Below are 22,580 nucleotides of genomic sequence, written 5' to 3' on the forward strand. Positions count from 1 at the left end.
CGATCCTTTAACTAAAAGGCTGGCTAGAGAGTTGGTTTTAGTACATCGAGGGGATGGGGCTAAAGTCTATTAAAGACTAATTGCCTATTTAATTAAATCACCGATAAGCTGACACCCAACCTTCGTGGAATGGAGATCCCGGATCAAGGTTCAATGGGGAAACAAGTTATCTGCGTGATTTGTGGGGGTACTACACCTAGAGTGAAAACTCGTACCCATCCCTATGATGTAGTAGTACCTTCGTATCATTTAAAGGATGAGTGAATACTCTTAATGCTTTCTATAGCTGGTTTTTCGAGTGGGGTGTAAAGATCTGATACACTCGATAGAGGCACCTATATGAGTGAGGAAGTAAAGCCGCCTTCCTATGAGAACATATAGGCTTGTTCTCTAGAGCACTCATGAAAACAGGAAGCTCATGGCTATCTGAACGAGCACAACCGAGGGAACTCTATGATGATTTTTGAAGTTATGTGTGTTACTGTTGACTTGGCTTACATATATGTTGAAGCAGTTCAAGACTAAGGTCCTTTGGTCAACTAGTAATCCCGACAGAGACAAACACCAAGCGAAGGTTCAAGTCGTATGACACCTTGACCCATTCATAACTTCTTCATATACCCGGACATTCTTGTTTTGTTTTTCTTTTCTTACGTTTCTTAATAATTCCATTCATGTGGGGATTGTTGGAAATGTGAAGGAATTTGTGTCCTCATGGGTTTGAACCCATGACCTTTTGTATCTACTACACTCTAATGTGGGGGCTTTAGTCCCACATTGGTTACTAAACTTAAGACTCTTAAGTTTATATTGGTTGTGTCCTTATGGAGGGATAGTGTAGAGATATAAGGAGGTGCTTCGCTCGCAGCACACAAGGCCTCCTTGGTTTGGGGGGCTCGGGAGGTGGGAGCTCGAGAGAAAACCTTAGCATGATGTGCCCACACACGCCGCAAAGGAAGTGCAAATCCACCCAATTGGGCTTCGCGTGGGTGTTGGTCTTCTTTCCAAAACTGTAACAGTTACAAAATCTTTCCTTGATTCGAGTCAAACCATAAATCAGGCAATGAGGAGTTGTGACTCTAGCCTTGAGTTGCGTTTTTTCAGATCTATAAACTAAGGTCTCTCCTGTTTATCAAAACACAACATTATTTTCCTCTGATTAAAAACTTGTCTGGAGTATGCTGAGAGTTCATGCAGAGCTGGTCATTGGCTGGTGACACGCTCATCCATTTTGTTGTATCTGGGAGGCGACGCGCTTGAGGCGGCAAAGGCGTTTTTCGTCTTAAGGAAATTGTGCCGAGCACAATCCTCAGTGATAAGTTTTACTTGCTTTCTTATTACTGTTTTATGATACTAGTTAATTACAACACACACCCTACTTGAACAAACACACACCAGCAGCACACACACACAGACCACATACCAAACAACCGCGACTCACCTACACATAGCACAACGTCCTTCCTTACCTGCAAAACTGATGCAAAGCATTCAAATACGACGCAAATAACAAGACTTGGTTCAAATGTAGCTTTAATTAATAAATTACAACACAAGAACAAAGACGAATACGAAGTCAAATATCCTTACATCAACAAAGATGAAAATATATAAGTACATCCTTACATGAACAAAGATAACTTAATACTTGGTTCAAACTCTTTAAATTACAACGCATTCGACTACAACACGAAAAGTAACTTAATCATAACAGCAATTAAAACAACTAAAAACACAACTATCAAATACCGGATGTACACCCAATCATCACGTTGCTCAACCACATTGCTCGTGAAAACCCGAGTCGGTCGGTCCTCCATTCATCCAACCGGAGGTGTGGATAACGAGGCCACCTTCACAACCTTCTCCCTTCTGTCCCTATTAAGTAGTAAGATAGGGCGGTTCGCTTTGAGTTGTTAAACCGCCTACGCTGCCGGTGCTCATGACGCACTGGAACTTCCACCGTGCCGGGGGACCAAGCAGAGGGCATAGCTAGCGGCATAGGGGCCGACTTCGGCGTCAGCCGCCGTCGCGACTGGAGTGATCCAATATGTGGTTCCAAGACGTTCCACCACTTCTTCGTTCATTTCAATCGACCGCGGAAACACCATGAGCAAAGCAGGATGTTGAGGTCCCGAATTGAAGTGAAATTTTTTTTGCCTGTCCTAGTTGTCATGGGAAACAAAGGCGTAAATAAAGAAAGAGATTATTCCCCGAGAGCTTGTCCGATTACCGAAATTCATCTCCTTACCGCCGCGCGATAGCTCTACCGGGGCGTGTCGCCTTGCATGCAAGCTAGCGAAGTGCTATTGGCAAAATAGCTCACCGAGCAATGATTGATGCAATCGGTGCCCTCGATTGGTCTAGAGAGAAGGATCATGGCCCCAGAACCATGACATCCAACAAAGCATCTCCTTGCGTCGCGAGAGACTTACTTCTATGCCACCCGTTATTCCCGGCTCGTTATGAAAGAAAGCGGCAGCTAAAGCAAATCTAAAGCTTAGTTGTTTTGCTTCGATTCTTAGCCAACCAACCACTTGGTACCAAGCAACCGGTTAGTTTGTTGCACTTTCAAAGTAGAAGAGTGGTCTCTTAGAAGTGGTAGTGTAAAGAAGCGCTATCCTCTTTGTCTTGAAAGAAAGTGAGTAAGCGTAGTGAAATTATAACGTTAGGTAAAGTAAGTTTAGCGTAATAAGCCGCCTTTTAAGAAAGAAAGTCCCCAATGGAACTAGAAAGAAAAACAAGTAATCGGACTTGTCGGAATAGAACATATGATTGAATGAAGTGGCCGGGCGTGGCGAGAAAAAAGAAGTGGTAGGTCCCCATGCCCGCCGCTTGCTCTTGTCATCTGCGGGCTCCCAGCTGAATAACATGGGGTTGTTTGCCTATAGCAAAGATGGGGAACACTTTCGCTGATCCCTCTCTTCCTATGGACGACCAAAGAAAAGGTGGTGCTCCCTATTACTCATCTATAGGTATAAGACTAGATTTGTGGCAGTCAAGGTGTATAAGCGATCAAATTGGCCCTTTTACCTGTTCTAGTTCTGCGGGGCTCTGTTCCATCTAAGCGGGGCGGTGGTTCGACCGAAGGAAGCGGCAACCGTCGAGAATGCAAAGGCGTGTGTGGAAGCGAGCATGCAGGAATGAAGCTCGCGAACGATACACTTAATTTACCACTGGGTGTAGTGGTGCTTCGACCACAGAAATAAGGAATAAAAATGGAAATTGATGAGAAATAGAAAAAAATACAAAATAGAAAGTTATATATGAGGAAGCCTAACGGAACTACATGAAACCTTAAGAGGATCACCGAAGCGAGTCTAACAAAGAGTGATCTTTGAACGCTACTACACATCCTTACTCATAGTAGAGTGTAAGGTAGGTTTGGGTATAGCAGGACTTGAACTTGCGACCATTAAGTTAAAACCACAATGCTCTACCAACTGAGCTATACAACCCACTAAATTTTAGTAAATAAGGATTGGTACGGAAAAGAAAAGAGGCCCCTCTTCTTCTCATCATATTATAGTACAAGGGTGCGCTCAGATATGAGGCTCGCAAATCGCAGAGCAAGTCTGGTCTTGTTTCCACTCCTTGAAGATTCTATCTACAAAAAGAAGGTCAACGAGGGATACCAAAGTAGCTCTCACCGACACCCGCGTAGAAAAAGGGAAGTTCGGCCTCCTGGCCCGTGGGCAAGAAGAACAAGCATCTTTTAGGTGTAGTGTAGTCGCGATCCGTAGTTTGCTAGGTGAGGTGAGGTCTTTCTTTCCAGCCCGCCATACGGTTTGACCGAGAGGAGCAATTATCTATGTAATTACAGTCTTTGTTGGTGTTGTTCGGTCGAGCACTCTCTCCGGGTCGATAAAAAAGCATCAACATTACATCTGCAGAAAATCGACGTGGTGCCTAAAAGGTGTCTGACTGAAAGATTTGTTCTCTCTTTATCATAACAAGACTATCTATTCCCTTCCCAGTTTTAGATTCGATGTGTATTCGTTTTCAACATTATTTCTCCTAATCATATATTCTCGCTTCTCATGTATGCTATCATCAAAGTGTTTTAACAAACCACAGTAACAAAAGTTGAGATGATAACAGGACACAATTTGTAAAGTCCTGAATTATTATTAAGGGTATTTTTGTAAATTTCATATTAAATCTAAGGTCGTTATGTAAATTGGTCGTCGGGTTTATTTTTCAAACGTACGAAACTTAAGGAAACTTAACTCCGACTCATAAGTCACGTTAGGTAGGCGACCATAGGCGAAAATTTGACCAAAAATGGCGGTTAGCGGTTTTCAAGCGTCTTGAAAGGCCGGCCGACGAAGTTAACATCTTACACGCATGATTGGGTCATCATTATAGCATGCGGTGAGATAGAATATAGAAGATTAAATTTAGCGGGATGAGCCGGAAAAATAATTACGGAGCGACGTCAAATTCGTTAGTGGTTAGGAGTCTAAGTAGGACGTTTAATCTAAGTAGGATATATTGGGCTTGGGCCAAATATATCGGCCCAAATTGAACCCACGAAATCGCGAAACTGAGAAATCGAAAATAGAAAAAAAAAACGCACGAAACCAACAGTAAAGCAAAATCGCGAAAACCAATTCTCTTCTTCCCCAATTCGCAATACCTAAAACCCTAAGAGAGAGAAACTTAATTCTCCCCAATTTCAGTAATCCAAACCCATAATTCCTCACCCCAATCTTAGAAAAACTAAAATCCAAGCGTGAAGATTCAAATTGAGTGGAATTCGTCGTCTACATTCTTGCCCTATTGCTTAAAGGGTGGGTTTAATGGTTTCAAACAACTAGTTTAAACTCGATGGTGATAGATTGTGATGTATTGATGGAGATATCGAACGGGGGTGTGGTATTTCGGCAGTAGCAGTTGGAGTAGCTAGTGCATTCGAGCATACCGAAGAAAATCGCGTGGCAATTGAGTAGTTCCTCTCAATTGATAGTGTAAACTTGATTTCGACTTGATAGGAGTGTATGGAGGGAATTAAGTGAATAGGGGTGTTTGATGTCGGTGATGCTTCGGTTTGGAGAAGGAGAGCCGCAATTTTGGTGGAGCTGCGAGCTAGGAGGCGATTGTTGCTTGCGGACTTCGGTAAGAATTTGATTATTCATTACAATTTCAAAGAGATTTATGTCGATTTATAACTGTATAAGAGTTGATTGAGTAATGACCGAGGGATAAGGAACACCCACCGATTTTATTAATAGAATTAATGTTAATTGAGAGGTGTAGAATTGGTTGTAGTCGAAATTGGGAATTTGAATTGAGATGTGATAGGATTGGCGTCGATATGAGGGCCGGCCATGGGCCGAAATAGCCCGTAGAGACCGTCGAGAATGATGCGAAATGGCTGTAGCTCTGTTAACGGTAGTTAGATTACCCGAAACCAAATTCGTAGTGTCGAGATTCTTCTCGACTTACGTTATATAAAATTCTCGTTAGATTCGATAACTTCTAATGGTCGACGATATATATATATGATGTGTATGAGTAAATCTGAGGGATTCGGGTTAAGCGAGCTTGATTACATTAAGTGGGCTTGAGGAGAAGCGGAGCTTGCTAAGGTAGGAACCTACATACCAAATATATAGTCCGCTTATTTTCATGCATGATTTGAGTTGTTTAAAATGTTAAGAAATAGTTTAGCATTATCAACCATGCATGTATATATGATATTCATGTTTTGCATTGTAGTTTTCCTCGATATGAATTAAGTATATGGATAGCTTTCGCGTGAAATGGTTTTCTGTAAAATCGGGGTAGCGAGGGATTGTTTTCTGGTTAAAAGTGAAAAACTGGTTTTGGGGAAAGGTTCGCGTCTCTTGTCTCGATGGGAGGCGAGAGATGGATTTTATAACGCTGGGTAAGGATTACCCGGTTGTTTGTAACTAGGTGCGAAGTTCTGGATTGGTCCCGGGATGGTCGTGTTATTTACGATGATTCGCCGTTTGGGAATCATCGGTTGTTATTTACTATGACTCGCCCGTTTGGGAGTCATAGGTTGTTACGCTTTCGATTTGGAAATCCGGGAACTCACACCTATATAATCAACAGATTTTAAAAGAAAAACTAGATATGTAAATAGAGTATTTGAAAATAATCGGTAATCTGAAAGTATATATATATAGATATTACTATGTTTATCACCGGAGATTTAGAAAAGGAACGTGAATTCTATAAAGAAGGAACTGTTGTCGCATTTCGGAGGCAATGAGTTAAGCTCTAGATTCCAATGTGGTGTACACCTTTCGAGGTGGTGGGCCACCTTTAAAGGGATGCATCTTTGGATGTAGTCGGGAATTCCTTTTCTACTTTTCTAGATAACCATGCTTGTACGTGTCATTTGTATGGTGATTAGCTTGAGTGGGGTTACATGCTACCTCGATGAGGTTTTAGGCAGAGTGAGTTTAGTCCACTCTTCGGATGTGTCGGGATCTGGCGGTCTGCGATCGTCGAACGGTTGACCACCGTAAGTTAGGTGGCGGCCGTATGGGGAATTGGGTGGTGGCCCCCCCGAGTCATAAAAGCTTTGGGGATTTTGTGTGTACTGAAACACAACAACGGCATTTCAGCTCCTGCCGGTAAAATCGGGGAAAACAACGGTGCATGGTTCACCTTGGGAAATCTTGAACCGAGATTACTGTGTGATAGGGCTGAGTACCCGGTCGTACCCTCACCATTCTAATAGGATCACCGACCACAAGATAGTTGTATCTTTGATTGTGAAAACTATATTTTGTATATCAATGAAGCATGCCGATATGATTTATGCTAGTTAGTGATGTATATATATAGTCCACAATATTTGAATACTATTATAGAAACCCCGCATGTTTTAAATGTTTTCTATAAGTAAACTATTATTGGTTATGTGCGTTTCTACTGGGCATAGTTGTTTGCTCATCCTACCTAACATTTCAGACGAGCCAGTTGCGGAGGAGGCTTTTCCTAACCCTAGCGAGGAGGGTTATGGGGATTTGGGAGGATTTCCCCATGCTTGCGAGAAGAGGAGAGTCAAGTTTATATTTTGGTGTATAGAGATGACCTAGGTTATTCTTTTGCTGTATATAATGAGCCTAGCTCTTTTCCTTTGGTTGTATAGAAAGAGACTAGTTTCTTTTGTTGTATATATAGAGAGCTAGGTCATTTTGATGTAATAATCGTATTTGGCAAATTGGTTCTCCTTGTTTTGTAGTTATATCGTCATATCCCCTGTAGTAGTTAGAGTTAAGTGTGGTATATATGGTTGTTGGATGTATGTATGGTTGGAGGAATGAATTATAAGATGTCGGGGTTTATGACAAAGGTTATGCAGAGTTTTAGGGTTTTCTGAACGTCGATCAAACAAAGGAAACTCTGCGAAATTTGGTAGAATCGGGATAGGTGTCGGCCTCGAGATTCATTCCACGCCTTCGGGATGTGTGTTGGGTCTCGGCGTGGAGAATGGTATCGCGAGGCGGCCCACTATTAGATCCGTCAAAGAGCTGTAGTGGGGGACTTCGGTCATGACGCGTTTGAAGTGTTAGTCCGAAACCCGATAAACCCTAGATCGTTACCCACTAGTAGATGCGTTAAGCGTTAAGACTAGTTTAGCAATGTCGAGGCGCCGCGACGGGGAGTTGTTTGTCACCGAGGAAGGCGTGGACACGTGTCGGAAAAATTTGATGAATCGGACACCATTAGGTCGGAGTGAATTTTCACTTCGAGGTCGCGAGACGCGACTGCGCTTACAAAGCCTCGAAGCGGCGACCTGCGCTCATCTCTGGAAATTCTTCTCGCGCTCATTCTATGCATGTGAATTCCATAGGGCGCGGCCTATGCTCTTGCATAATTTTGAGAAATTCTCTCTAATGTATCATACACTGAGTTGGCTCTTTGTGTATGTGCAGAATAGTCACCATGGATCCGGAAAGTACTAGTGGTGATGATGCTACGGATCGTGGTCGGGAGGACCGAATGGATAGGCTCCTCTCTATGATGAATCAAATGGCTCAAGCACAAAATGAGATGAGAGCTGAGATCGAAAGTTTGAGGGCTAGTCGGAACGAGCCCCAACCTCTTCTGACATCCACTGTTATTCCACCTGGTGTAACACCAGAGGTAGCATCCCCAACCACAGTGAGAGTTGAGGAGTTCGGACCACCGGTGCAAAAGTCAATCGGGGTTTACGCTTTGCAAATTTCATCATTACGTCCACCTGAATTTGTGGGGTCTTCGAGGTTAAAGTAGCGAAGACGGGTTGCTAGACATGTCGAAAGTATGCTAGACTCTATGATGTGTGTACCGATGTGGAGCGGGTCACTTTGGCTGCCTTCATGCTTAGAGGTGAAGCCAAACACCGGTGGATCGGTGTTAAGGGCGTGGAGGCGTTTCCTATGAGTTGGGCTAAGTTTGAGGAACTCTTTCTTTTGAGGTATGTTACGAGGCGGGAGAGATAAGAAGTTTAATGGAATTCCTCAAGTTAGAACAAGGAAACATGACCGATGGGGCAGTTATGAAGAGAAATTCTTGTTCTTTCACGATATGGGAAGGAGTGGATTTCCACGGAAAAAGCTAAAGGCGAGGAAGTTCATTGTGGCTGAAACCGTATATATGCAGAGCAAGATGTCGGTCCTTGGATCGATTCCTATCTTTGAAATTGTGTGAGAAGGGCTCAAGGTATTGAAAGAGTGGATGATCGACTATTGCTTCTGAGAGGCAAGAGGTTGGAAGGGTAAGGCGGTCGGCATCTCGGGGTAGGCGGGATACCGGAAAGAAGAAGGGGTTTACCAAAGGTAGTGGTTCGTGGTCGCATAGCGGATGTATAGGCGGTTATTCAGCAGGCACCACGTGGAGGGCACCACCGCATTACCATAGGGGTTTGAATGTGGTTAGGCCCGCCACAGAGAGTCTACCGGTTGAGACCGATGAGTGGATCACAGAGGCCACCGAGGGTACCCGCTCCTTCTCGCGGACGAGCACCGGTGCAGAATTTGAGGGCCTCGTGGTCGAGAGCTAGATTGCAATCTGTAATACCACGAGCACCACGGTCGGGGAGAGAGTGTGGTTTGCTATGGTTCTGCGGTGAAGCCGGGCATATCAAGCGGTTTTGTCCCAAGTCCACCGGGGGTGGAGCAGAGACCACAGGCCAAGGTGTATTATCTAGTGCCAGAGGAAGAAGTTGTGGATCTTGCATCCGTCCAAGAGGAAGCCACGGTATATAATGCTATGGGGGCAGATATCAATGCTACCGATCAAGTGGTGGAAGGTATGATATGTTTGTTTACTCATAATGTGCATGTCCTGTTTGATACGGGTGCTACTCATTCTTTCATTGCTAGAAATATGGTGAAGATTCTTGGGTTGGATGTAGTTAATACCGGGAGGAAGCTTATTCTATCTACTCCTCTAGGAAAGAAAACTATGTTCTTTGAAGTTTGTCACCATTGTGTGATAAAGATAGGTGATAGGGAGATGATAGTCGATCTAACGGTGATGGACTTAAAAGATTTCGATATCATCGTAGGGATGGATTTGTTAGGGAAGTATCATGCCCATGTAGATTGTTTTGCCAAACAGTGGACGCAGAATCTGGGGACTGACTGAGGTTGTGTTTGAGGGGATTAGAAATCTGGTATCTCGAGTGGTGAAGGCCAAGTTTGACTTCAAGTATGATAGATACTGGATTGTTAGCTGGTCTTAGTCTCCAAGGGCGGGTTCGAATCTTCCGAGCTTGTTCTCAGTAGTTAGTGAGTTTCTGTGTTGTTCCCGGATGCATTGCGGGATTGCCTCCCTGGCGTGAGATAGATTTTGTAATAGATCTAATGCGGGAGCGCCGCCTATTTCGATGATTCCTTATCGAATGGCTCCTCGAAATGAGAGAACTCAAGTCCCAATTAGATGAATTGAAAAGATTGGGGTTTATAAGGGAAAGTCACCTTGGGGAGCACCGGTGTTATTTGTGAAGAAGAAGGATGGGTCATTTGGCTATGTGTGGATTATGAATTTGAATAATGTGACTATCAAGAACAAATATCCGTTGCCTAGGATCAATGACCTATTTGATCAGTTAAGGGGTGCCAAGTATTTTCGAAGATAGATCTCGAACAGTGCTACCATCGGATGAGAACCGGGAAGAAGATATCTGAGAGGCTGACTTTCCCTACCACGGCTAGGGCATTTTGAGTTTTTGGTGTTACCATTTGGATTGACCAATGCTCCGGCTGCATTTATGGATCTCATGCACAGTGATGTGGAAATACCTAGATCAATTTGTTATCGTATTCATAGATGACATCTTGATTTATTCAAGACTAGGGCGAACACAAGGAACACTTGAGGATTGTCTTCCAAACATTAGTTGATCATCGACTTTATGCCAAGTTGACAAGTGTGAGTTAAGTTGAATGAAATGAGGTTCTTAGGGCATGTTGTATCGGAGAATGGAATCAAAGTTGATCGTTCAAAGATAGAGGCGAGTGAATAATTGGCGAGACCGGCGTCGGACGGAAATCGGGAAGTTTCTTGGGATTGGCGGTGGTATTACCGTCGTTTTGTAGAAGGATTCTCTAGCATAGCATCGCCCTTAACTAGATTGACCACGGAAGGATGTGAAGTTTGAATGGACAGAAGCATGTGAGAAAGCTTTCCAAGAGCTAAAGACGCAGCGATTGGTAACAAATAGCTTGGTTTGACTATTCCAGATCCGGAGAAGAGCTATGTGATTTATCGATGCCTCTAACCGGGTTAGGATGTGTCTTAATGCAAGAAGGCCAAGTGATAAGCGTATCGTCTAGACAATTGAATGCCCATGAGAAGAATTATCCTACTCATGACTTGGAGTTAGCGGCGATCATTCATGCTCTAAAAATATGGAGGCATTATGTGTATGGTGAGAAGTTTGAGATATTCTCGATCACAAGAGTCTCAAGTACTTGTTCTCGCAGAAAGATTTGAATATGAGGAGAGGAGATTGGTTGAGTACATGGAGGACTATACATTCACATTGCAATACCATCCGGTAAAGCAAATGTAGTTCGCGATGCATTGAGTAGGAAGCGAGAACATGTCGTGCTCGGATGATGATGAAGGAGTGGCAATTCTTTGGAGTCTGCTGCGCTTCTTATGGTTTTGAGATCACGGAAATGGAGGTGGAGATCCTCATAAGTCTTTGTTATTTAGCAGGATGATGATGTGTGGCAGAAAACACCTTGGTTCAGGAGATTGTGGATGCTTTCGGAATACATCGAGGGATGGACCTAGGTACCGAGGATATATGGATAATCTTGAGGATGTTGATTGGGAAAAATCCGGAGATGCGAAGCATCGATTCGGAGGAAGAATTTGGGTACCTTTTGATCACTCTTGCGGAATGGTATCTTGAAGGAGGCACATAGATCGAAGTATACCATTCATCACGGTGGTACCAAAATGTCTGAGAGATCTGCGTCGTCGGTTTTGGTGGCGGGCATGAAGCGACACATTGCGAGAATATGTTAAGAAGTGTGCCACATGCCAACAGTGAAAGTGAACACCATAGACCACCGGTCTTCTTAAACCTCTGGAGATTCGGAATGGAAGTGGGAGAATATAACCATGGATTTTGTATCCGGTTACAGAGGACCCGATGAGGGAATGGATTCTATATGGGTCATTGTTGATAGGACCGACCAAGTCCGCCCATTTCATACCATTAAAACTACTTACTCTGCTGAAAAGCTAAGTAGGATCTATGTGTCGATGATGTCTTGAGGTTGCATGGGGCACCACTCTCTATAATTTCAGATAGAGGTTTCAATTTACCGGTTCATTTTGGAGAAGTCTTCAAAGGAATTGGGGACCAAACTGAAATTGAAGACAACATTTCATCCATGAACCGATGGGCAATCGGAAAGAGTCATCCAAATCATAGAGGATATGCTTGGGCTTGCGTGCTTGATTTTGGGGGTAGTTGGAAGACTCATTTGGCATTGGCTGAGTTTGCCTACAATAATATGATTACCAATCTAGCATTGGTATGGCTCCGTTGAAGCGTTGTATGGAAGACCTTGTAGAACACCTCTGTTGACTGAAACCGGAGATAGTATTATGTTGGGGCGAGAGATGGTTAGTGACACCACGAGAAGATTAGAGTGATCTGGAATCGGTTGCTCCACAGCCGTGAGTCGTCGAGAAAAGCTATGCGGATAAGTAGACGTCCCTTGGAATTTTATGAAGGTGGCGGGGGGTATTCTTGAAAGTATCTCGAAGAAGGGCATTGAGGAGGTTCGGGATGAAAGGAAACTTGCACCTAGATATGTGGGACCATTCCCGATTATTCGGAAGATCTCCGAGCTAGCTTATAAGCTCGAGCTACCGGAAAAGGTTATCACGTGTTCATAACGTGTTCCATATCTCGATGCTATGAAGTATGAGCGGATCCACTACATATTGTTGAATTGGAATCGTTGGAGTTGGAAGAAGACATTACCTATCCGGAAGGGCAGTTCAGATCCTAGATGCGAGAGAAGAGGCCCGAGGTCCAAGGTCATTCCATTGGTAAAGGTCTTATGGAGAAATCACAATGTAGAGGAAGCAACATGGGAGAAAGAAGCCGATATGAGGCAACAATATCCAGAATTGTTCGAGCAATAAGGTATGATTTAATTTCGAGGACGAAATTTTCTTTTAAGGAGGGTAGGATGTAAAGTCCTGAATTATTATTAAGGGTATTTTTGTAAATTTCATATTAAATCTAAGGTCGTTATGTAAATTGGTCGTCGGGTTTATTTTTCAAACGTACGAAACTTAAGGAAACTTAACTCCGACTCATAAGTCACGTTAGGTAGGCGACCATAGGCGAAAATTTGACCAAAAATGGCGGTTAGCGGTTTTCTGCGTGCGAAGCTGGCACGAGTTAACAGCTTACACGCATGATTGGGTCATCATTATAGCATGCGGTGAGATAGAATATAGAAGATTAAATTTAGCGGGATGAGCGGAGGAAAAATAATTACGGTTGCGTCAAATTCGTTAGTGGTTAGGAGTCTAAGTAGGACGTTTAATCTAAGTAGGATATATTGGGCTTGGGCCAAATATATCGGCCCAAATTGAACCCACGAAATCGCGAAACTGAGAAATCGAAAATAGAAAAAAAAAACCAACAAGTAAAGCAAAATCGCGAAAACCAATTCTCTTCTTCCCCAATTCGCAATACCTAAAACCCTAAGAGAGAGAAACTTAATTCTCCCCAATTTCAGTAATCCAAACCCATAATTCCTCACCCCAATCTTAGAAAAACTAAAATCCAAGCGTGAAGATTCAAATTGAGTGGAATTTGCGTCGTACCGCCGCTGCCGGGTGGGTTTAATGGTTTCAAACAACTAGTTTAAACTCGATGGTGATAGATTGTGATGTATTGATGGAGATATCGAGCGAGGTGTGGTATTTTAAGCAGAGCTTGATTGGAGTAGCTAGTGCATTCGAGCATACGAAGAAAATGTGCGATTGAAGTGAGTAGTTCCTCTCCAATCGATAGTGTAAACTTGATTTCGACTTGATAGGAGTGTATGGAGGGAATTAAGTGAATAGGGGTGTTTGATGTCGGCAAGATAGCTTCGGTTTGGAGAAGGAGAGCCGCAATTTTGGTGGAGCTGCGAGCTAGAGGCGATTGTTGCTTATGGACTCGGTAAGAATTTGATTATTCATTACAATTTCAAAGAGATTTATGTCGATTTATAACTGTATAAGAGTTGATTGAGTAATGACGAGGGATAAGGAACACCCCCGATTTTATTAATAGAATTAATGTTAATTGAGAGGTGTAGAATTGGTTGTAGTCGAAATTGGGAATTTGAATTGAGATGTGATAGGATTGGCGTCGATATGAGGGCCACCATGGGCGAAATAGTTCAGAGAAGGCCGTCGAGTAACTGATGCCGAAATGGCGTAGCTCTGATCGGTAGTTAGATTAGATTACCGAAACCAAATTCGTAGTGTCGAGATTCTTCTCGACTTACGTTATATAAGAATTCTCGTTCGTTCGATAACTTCTAATGGTCGACGTATATATATATGATGTGTAGGAGTAAATACGAGGGGATTCGGTTAAGCGAGCTTGATTCTGTTAAGTGGGCTTGAGGAGAACGGAGCTTGCTAAGGTAGGAACCTACATACCAATATATAGTCTGCTTATTTTCATGCATGATTTGAGTTGTTTAAAATGTTAAGAAATAGTTTGCGTATCAACCATGCATGTATATATGATATTCATGTTTTTGCATTGTAGTTTTCCTCGATATGAATTAAGTATATGGATAGCTTTAGCGTGAAAATGGTTTTCATAAAATCGGGGTAGCGAGGGATTGTTTTTCGGTTAAAAGTGAAAACTGGTTTTGGGGAAAGGTTCGCGTCTCTTGTCTCAGTAAGGAGACAGAGAGATGGATTTTGTAATGCGGGTAAGGATTACCCGGTTGTTTGTAACTAGGTGCGAAGTTCTGGATTGGTCCCGGGATGGTCGTGTTATTTACGATGATTCGCCGTTGGGAATCATCGGTTGTTATTTACTATGACCGCCCGTTTGGGAGTCATAGGTTGTTACGCTTTCGATTTCGGAAATCGAGGGAACTCACACCTATATAATCAACAGTTTTAAAAGAAAAACTAGATATGTAAATAGAGTATTTGAAAATAATCGGTAATACGAGTATATATATATAGATATTACTATGTTTATCACCGGAGATTTAGAAAAGGAACCGCGGAATTCTATAAAGAAGGAATTGTTGTCGCATTTCTAGAGACGGCAGTTCGCTCTAGGATTCCAACTGTGGTGTACACCTTTCGAGGTGGTGGGCCACCTTTAAAGGGATGCATCACTGGATGTAGTCCGGGAATTCCTTTTCTACTTTTCTAGATAACCATGCTTTGTACGCGATGTCGCCATTGTATGGTGATTAGCTTGAGTGGGGTTACATGCTACCTCGATGAGGTTTTAGGCGAGGAGTGAGAGTTTAGTCCACTCGACGGATGTGTCGAGGATCTGGCGGTCTGCGATCGTCGAACGGTTGACCACCGTAAGTTAGGTGACGGCCGTATGGGGAGTCGTGGGTCATTGAGGGCCCACCCGAGCCCCTAAAAGCTTTGGGGATTTTGTGTGTTAATGCGAACACAACAAGCGGCATTTCAGCTCCTGCCGGTAAAAATCAGGAAAACAACGGTGCATGGTTCACCTTTAGGAAATCTTGAACCGAGATTTACGTGTGGATCTGGCTGAAAAGTACCGTATACCCCTCACCATTCTAATAGGATGTGACCCACGATAGTTGTATCCGATTGTGAAAACTATATTTTGTATATCAATGAAGCATGCCGATATGATTTATGCTAGTTAGTGATGTATATATCTGATCCACAATATTTGAATACTATTATAGAAACCCTGCATGTTTTAAATGTTTTCTATAAGTAAACTATTATTGGTTATGTGCGTTTCTACTGGGCATAGTTGTTTGCTCATCCTACCTAACATTTCAGACGAGCCAGTTGCGGAGGAGGCTTTTCCTAACCCTAGCGAGGAGGGTTATGGGGATTTGGGAGGATTTCCCCATGCTTGACGAGAGGCAGAGTCAAGTTTATATTTTGGACTGTATAGAGATGACCTAGGTTATTCTTTTGCTGTATATAATGAGCCTAGCTCTTTTCCTTTGGTTGTATAGAAAGAGACTAGTTTCTTTTGTTGTATATATAGAGAGCTAGGTCATTTTGATGTAATAATCGTATTTGGCAACGGTTCTCCTTGTTTTGTAGTTATATCGTCATATCCCTGTAGTAGTTAGAGTTAAGTGTGGTATATATGGTTGTTGGATGTATGTATGGTTGGAGGAATGAATTATAAGATGTCCAGGGTTTATGACAGGTTATGACAGGTTTTTAGGGTTTACGAACGTCGATCAAACAAAGGAAACTCTGCCGAAATTTCGGTAGAATCGGGATAGGTGTCGGCCTCGAGATTCATTCCACGTCCTCGGGATGTGTGTTGGGTCTCGGGGCGTGACACAATTAATCAAGTCCGAATAAAAAAAAACAAATAATTAACAGCTAAAAATCAAAAACAAAATAGTCAACACCCAACAAGCAGATCAACAACAAGAAAAAATATATATATCAAGCTATAATAACTAGTAAAAATTACCTCAATGTTTTCTTTGGTAACACAGATCAGCAGATTCAGGAACACCACCAATATTTCTTCCAATCTTCTTACAAACCGTGCGAATCTCTACACAAACCTTGAAATCACAGTTATTAAAATCGGTTTTTTTTGAAAAAAATCAAAAGAGAAAGAGAAAAACAGAATTGCGGCGCTAACCTGAGAGAGAGTGAGTATGAGGGATTACGCGACCTAGGGTTGATCAAATTTGGCAAATGAAGTGGGAAAATTTTGGGCGATTTTCTTGTGGCAAAATATATCCATCTCTGAGATGGATAAATTTTTCCTGCTTCCAGTGGGAAAATTGGGTCACGTGACATATTTGTCGGCAAATCACAAAAAAGTTTGCAAGGTCCTAAAATGCTACCAAGCAGCCACAAATATGTGTTTAAGTGGGAAAATCTGGATTTGCCAGCGGGAAAATGGGTTATCAAGCAGGCCCTTAGAGATTATAGGCAAAAGAAATAGAGAAGACACAGACAATTTTTTTTGTTTTTTTGTTCTTGGTTTCCTTGTTTTGGTCGTTCTCTACATAAATGGACTGGAGAGTTAAATTTTTATTTTGGAAACAAAAGTTACAACTTACAAGTGCTAAAATCTGAGGCACACTAGGCAGGGGTGTTTATTTGAACCCGAACCCTGACATAAAAAATGACGAAAAATCAACCCGTGCCCAATAAAACCCAAACCTAAAATCTATCCGACATATAATAGGTTAGGGTTCGGTGGAGATTTGCTACCCAAAAACCGAAACCAACCCGACACCTAATTTAAGGGAGATATATTATATAACAAAAGCGGAAAGCGAAATCGACAAATGAGACTACATGTGAGTTTAGACTGCTACATGTTTTATCTTTAAACATATGAACACATGTAAAAGTAAACCACATCTAATCAAGACATCAACCTTTTAGTTTAGCATACTTAAGTAACATTAACACAAGCGATGAACTCGTAAAGTCACCACCACAAAAGCAAGTGGAGGAATACAGCAAAAGCTTATACCTAACAAAAAAATTTGAAAACTTAATTGGCCTATCACCCTATGTTCATGGAACAAAGGTCATATATTGTTTCAAGGTGCAATTTTTAATTTCAGGTGGGTGTACATAACAAAGTAAGTAAATAAACTAGATTTTGGGTTTAATCACCCTCACCAAAAAATAGTTACATAAAACCTCACTGTATGCGAACAAACTAACAAAACACCCCTATTTTCTAAAACAAACTAAACTGACAAAAATACCCCCAAAAACTATCCCAAAACACCGTAAACAACCCTAGTCTCTCTTTCTCTCTTTCATCTTTTTTCACGAATTTTTTTCCCCACACCATAAACCATCGTCTCTCTTTACTCTCTCTCTATTTCCCGACACCACCATAAACTCTCTTTACTCTCTCTTTATTTCCCGAACGAAATTGATAAAATGGTGGAAGGAGATAAATTAGCTAAAATTAGTAGAAAAAGGAAGCAATGTTCAACTTCCACCAAAGAAAGAAAGAAGAAGAAGGTTGGTAGTGAAGGAAAGTCGATAAAAGGCACAGATCTAGTAAATTTTATATTTTTACTCTGCATTCTTAAATTTTTATAGTACTTTTACTCTATAATCTTAACGTTTCATAATATTTTTATTCTACATTCTTAGATTTGCGTAATAATATATTTATGCATTTTTAAATTTTCATAGATGATTTTCGTTATTAATTATATATATATAAAAGTCACAGATCTTGTATTTGTTTAGAGGAAGAGACTGCTTTTTTTTTTGAGGTATTTCGATTTTGTTGTTTATTTTTGGATGTTGATGTGGACTTGTTTATGGTGTTTGTTTCGATGGGATAATATTTCAACGTGATGTTTAAGGTTTTTATGAGCTTATCCTAATTTATTGACTACATGGAAATGACAAGTTGTAGGTAGGAACAGCTCAACTTTATTCCATTGTTTGCAACTACGTAGAAATTGTTTTGAGGGGAGTCATATAGTGGATTGTAAATGGCTTTTGATTATAACATGTTAATACGGAATTATTGAAATAGTATACATTGACTTGTAGGCATTGTAGACTTGGGAAAACACAAGGAAAGAGGTTCCTTGGGTGTATATGATCATTATGCTCTATATAAATCCATTTTATTTGAGAGGCTTCACTGGTTTCCTAATCTTTTATATTATGTAACTTACCTCCTTTTATCTTGTGTTGGAAGAGAACTGATGTAAGTTACTCTTGCTGGTTATGTTGAACTAAGTTGTAATTATTTACTGATTATTTATGTGAATGGTTTGTTAGGCAGTTCTCAATCTTATGTGTGCATGCTAGTGTTATATGTAAAAGTCACAGATCTTGTAAGTCACACAGATCTTATGTGTGCATGCTAGAGTTGTAAGTTTTTTTTGAAATGAAAAAACTTGCAATTTACTTTATTTTTCTTACTGTTTATGGTAGATTATTGATTGGTACGTGTTCTTCCACCTCTCCAAGGAAGTGGTGAAGCTAATTGGATATTCTCCACCAAAGTGTCTATATTTCTCATCATTTGCATGGGTAAGCATCTTCCATATAATTTAATTACTGAAGTTGAATGTGTAGTCTGTGGTTAGTCTGCATTCTTATATTTGCAGACTAAATTCACAAAATCTCTGAAGATGTAATATGTGGTTACTCTGCATTCTTATATTTGCAGAGTAGTTTTAGTCTTGAAGTTGAATGTGTAATCTGTAATTAGTCTGCATTCTTATATTTGCATACTAAATTCACAAAATCTCTGAAGATGTAGTCTGTGGTTACTCTGCATTCTTATATTTGCAGAGTAGTTTTAGTCTTGAAGTTGAATGTGTAGTCTATGGTTAGTTTGCATTCATATATTTGCAGACTAAATTCACAAAATATCTGAAGATGTAGTATGTGGTTACTCTGCATTCTTATATTTGCATAGTAGTTTTAGTCTGCATTTTTAAGTTTGCATAGTAATATAACTTTTAGCCCAACACAATTATAACACATAACACTCTTACTATGCAAATTTCATAGTGTATAGTAAAAAGTGTAAAGTGTTAAAACATTATTGTTTAGTGATGCATTCTTATTTATTGTAGCTGGCTTTAAGAGATCAACAGACACAAGGCATGAGGGTCTATGTTAGAGATGTCCTAAAACAGTTGGACAGCAAGGTTGCCCATCTATTTTTCATCATAAATAGTCCCAAGTTGAGAAAGTACAAAGACGGTCATCACTGGACTTTGCTTCATGTTGATACTCTGAATTGGGAATGGACGCACTATGACTCTTTAAGGCAAAAAAACTATGAGAATAGGAAATACATTCCGTTAGAAGATGCTGAAGTTTTGGTAAGTGCTATGTAAATTTAAGTTTACATAGGTCAGTTACTATGTAAATATAGATTTTATATATATATATATATATATATATATATATATATATATATATATATATATATATATATATATATATATATATATATATATATAGGTCATTACTATGTAATGTATATATATAAATCTATATTTACTATATGTAAATATAAATCTATATAAATCTATATGTAAATATAGATTTGCATATATATACATTTACATAGTTTTGGTAATTTTTTGTTCAATTTAATGTAGTAAGAGAGGGTGGTGAAATCTATTAGATGTAAGCGTCAAGAGCTAAGATTGGCAGATGTGGATTTGATGAAAAATATCAAAGTTGGAGCATGCCCACAACAAGGAGCATCGTAAGAACTTAACTTCCCAAACTTAAATGTCTTTTTAATCTCTTATCTCTTGTTTGAAACTTCTTTTTTGGCATTTTAAGTTCAGATTGTGGATTATTCGTTATTATGTTCGTGAAGGCTATAATCTGTGGAAAAGCTATGGAAGATATAATGGTAGAAGATGCGAGACAATTGAGGGTTGACCTGACATATGAGATTGTATCAAGCCAACAAGAAAAATATGATCCAAAAGAAGAATGCAAGAAATGAAGAGCTGATTTTCCGTATTTCTAGTTGATTACGTTGTGTTTATTTGTGGTAAAACATTTGAACTATTCTAACTCGGGAGTGTTGGAGTTGTACTTTTTTGGAACCATTCAAACAATTCAGTCTTTCATGGATTATACTTTTTGTATGTGTGCAGTTTTGAATATGCATAAATACACCTAGGCTAAAGATGTCGACACTTAAAATTTGAATGTTGTGATTGCAAAAATGCATGAGTTCACGTCATTCAAGCTCATATGGTTTTGTAGTCATAGCTGAAAGCTCTACAATATATATGATGTTACACAAACAGTCTAACATTGATGTTTGCCTTTGGTTGTTTTGCAATTCGTTACATCATACGACCCACACAAGCATGAACAATGTCTATGTCAGAGTTTTTCTTAAGATAGATTAATTGAGAACTGACACTCTACGAGTAACATTCGTAACACAATAAAGGATAACTGAAGCTCTCAGTTTTTTTTTAATAAACAAGAGCACAGCACGCACAACTAGTAAGTACCACACTTGTATCAGTGCAAAGAAACAAAACAACATAACAAATAAATAACTCCTATTACAATACTCCCCTACCCCCGGTCCCGTAATTACATTAGTCCAATCTAACACCAAATATGTGAAGTGGAATTGATATGAAGTTTTCTGTTTCAAGATAAAATACTTGGTCAAGTGGATATTGAAAAGCTCAAATGCTATTGAATCCGTTATTGTTTCACACCAACAAATGTACTAATAAATTGGATAGCAAAACTTTAGTGACTATGTAAATATATATAATGACTATGTAAAAATACATTTACATATATTCTGTCAGGTGTCAGGCTAATTTCATTCCCAAAAAGTACTATGTAAATTTAAATTTTCATAGTAATTTTACTATGTAAATATAGATTTACATATACATGACTATGTAAAAATACATTTACATTCTGTCAGGTGTCGGGCAATTTTTATTACCAAAAAGTAACTATGTAAATGTAAGTTTTCATAGGTCAAGTTACTATGTAAATATAGATTTACATATATAATGATTATGTAAAAATACATTTACATATATTATATTAGGTGTCAGGCTAATTTTAGTCCCAAAAATTACTATGTAAAAGTATATTTACACACTAATACAAAATCGCTTTTAACTAGTTGTTTTGAAAATCTCCAACTAAAAATCATAACATATAAAATCCAACAACATCAGAAAAAAAAAAAAAAGCAAGTTCATCGACATCTCATTTTTTATATACGAGCAACATCAAAGAATAGATCAAAGAATGCAAAATCATCAACATCTTGCTTTTATATATGCACCATGTTGTAGGAGTGGAGCCCACTCTTGGGTTGCGATGGTCATAGCAAGAGCGCTTGTTCTTCTTCGACCTCTTGCAACGCCAGTGCTCTGCTTCCGTTTCTTGTTTGGTCTCCTAACTTTTGCCGATCAGACATAATTTTCATAGTTTTTCCACGGATCTTGTCCACTATTGTAGTGATAGGCAAGACGCGTTAAAGCATAATCTAAGAGTTTAAGCTTGCGGTGGCCATAGCAATAGTACTCACTTTTCACCCAACAGAAGCACGCCAAGGATTGAAGCTCCAAGTCAGTCTCTATCACACTATGTGTTTCAAAGAACGAATAAAATGAAATGTCTAATGGATAAAGGAATAAAATCCGACCATTTTCCCCTTAAAATCCATGATAATACAATTAGCCAAGACTAACACTAGTTAGGATTTTGTAACAAAAATGAGAAAAACACAATCTTTCAATTTCTTTGCATTTACAAAAACAATGCCAAAACTGATGAATACTATACAAATCTAATTTTTCATAGTAACAACACCAACACTGATGAATCACTACGAAAATTTTACTTTTCATAACAAATTCAAATCTAATAGAAACACATAAAACCAAATTAAAGCAAAGGCAAAACAATATCAAGATGTATAATTGCATAAAACTATAAAATACGAAAGAAGCATTAATTGAATAGAGTTTGTAATCAAATTGAGAAAGCATCCAACACAAATTTGAAGACGATCGAGATGAAAATATATACCACTTTCTTCAATCTCTCAGATGTAAGAATAACCATTTTATAAATCTTCAATGTCAAATCTTGTTTCTTCAATAGTCAAACAATGAAAATTTGAAAGTGGAAGCTTGTTTATTCAATGGTGAAACAAAAACATCACTGTTTCAGTGTTTTTCATTTTATTTTTTGTAATCCTTGGTGGTTCGTCAATCTTAAATCTCTATTTTAGTGAAAGGATAGAAAATGAAACAATTTTGGTGAGGATATTAAAATTAGACCAAAATTTAATTACTTTTACAAAAATAGGGAGATTACGCATGAACGAATTAAAATGAGGG

The 22,580-nt window shown here is 39.7% G+C and overlaps 3 long non-coding RNA genes across 3 annotated transcripts; 2 read left to right on the forward strand and 1 right to left on the reverse strand.

Moving 5' to 3' along the window:
* Positions 1-1,435: 1,435 nt before the first annotated feature.
* Positions 1,436-16,899, reverse strand: LOC147505923 (uncharacterized). Its single transcript, XR_015220708.1, has 3 exons — positions 16,355-16,899; positions 16,178-16,264; positions 1,436-1,477 (listed from the first exon to the last, which is right to left on the reverse strand). It is a non-coding gene; the product is annotated as an uncharacterized LOC147505923 (long non-coding RNA).
* LOC147505924 (uncharacterized) lies at positions 13,977-15,850 on the forward strand. Its single transcript, XR_015220707.1, has 2 exons — positions 13,977-14,144; positions 15,520-15,850. It is a non-coding gene; the product is annotated as an uncharacterized LOC147505924 (long non-coding RNA).
* Positions 16,900-18,348: 1,449 nt separating the features above from the next.
* LOC147505925 (uncharacterized) lies at positions 18,349-20,333 on the forward strand. The gene is made up of 5 exons (XR_015220709.1): positions 18,349-18,415; positions 18,646-18,744; positions 19,296-19,547; positions 19,830-19,939; positions 20,020-20,333. It is a non-coding gene; the product is annotated as an uncharacterized LOC147505925 (long non-coding RNA).
* Positions 20,334-22,580: the final 2,247 nt, after the last annotated feature.

The sequence above is a fragment of the Coptis chinensis genome, chromosome 4 (genome assembly GCF_015680905.1).
Source record: "Coptis chinensis isolate HL-2020 chromosome 4, ASM1568090v1, whole genome shotgun sequence".
NCBI lineage: Eukaryota > Viridiplantae > Streptophyta > Magnoliopsida > Ranunculales > Ranunculaceae > Coptis > Coptis chinensis.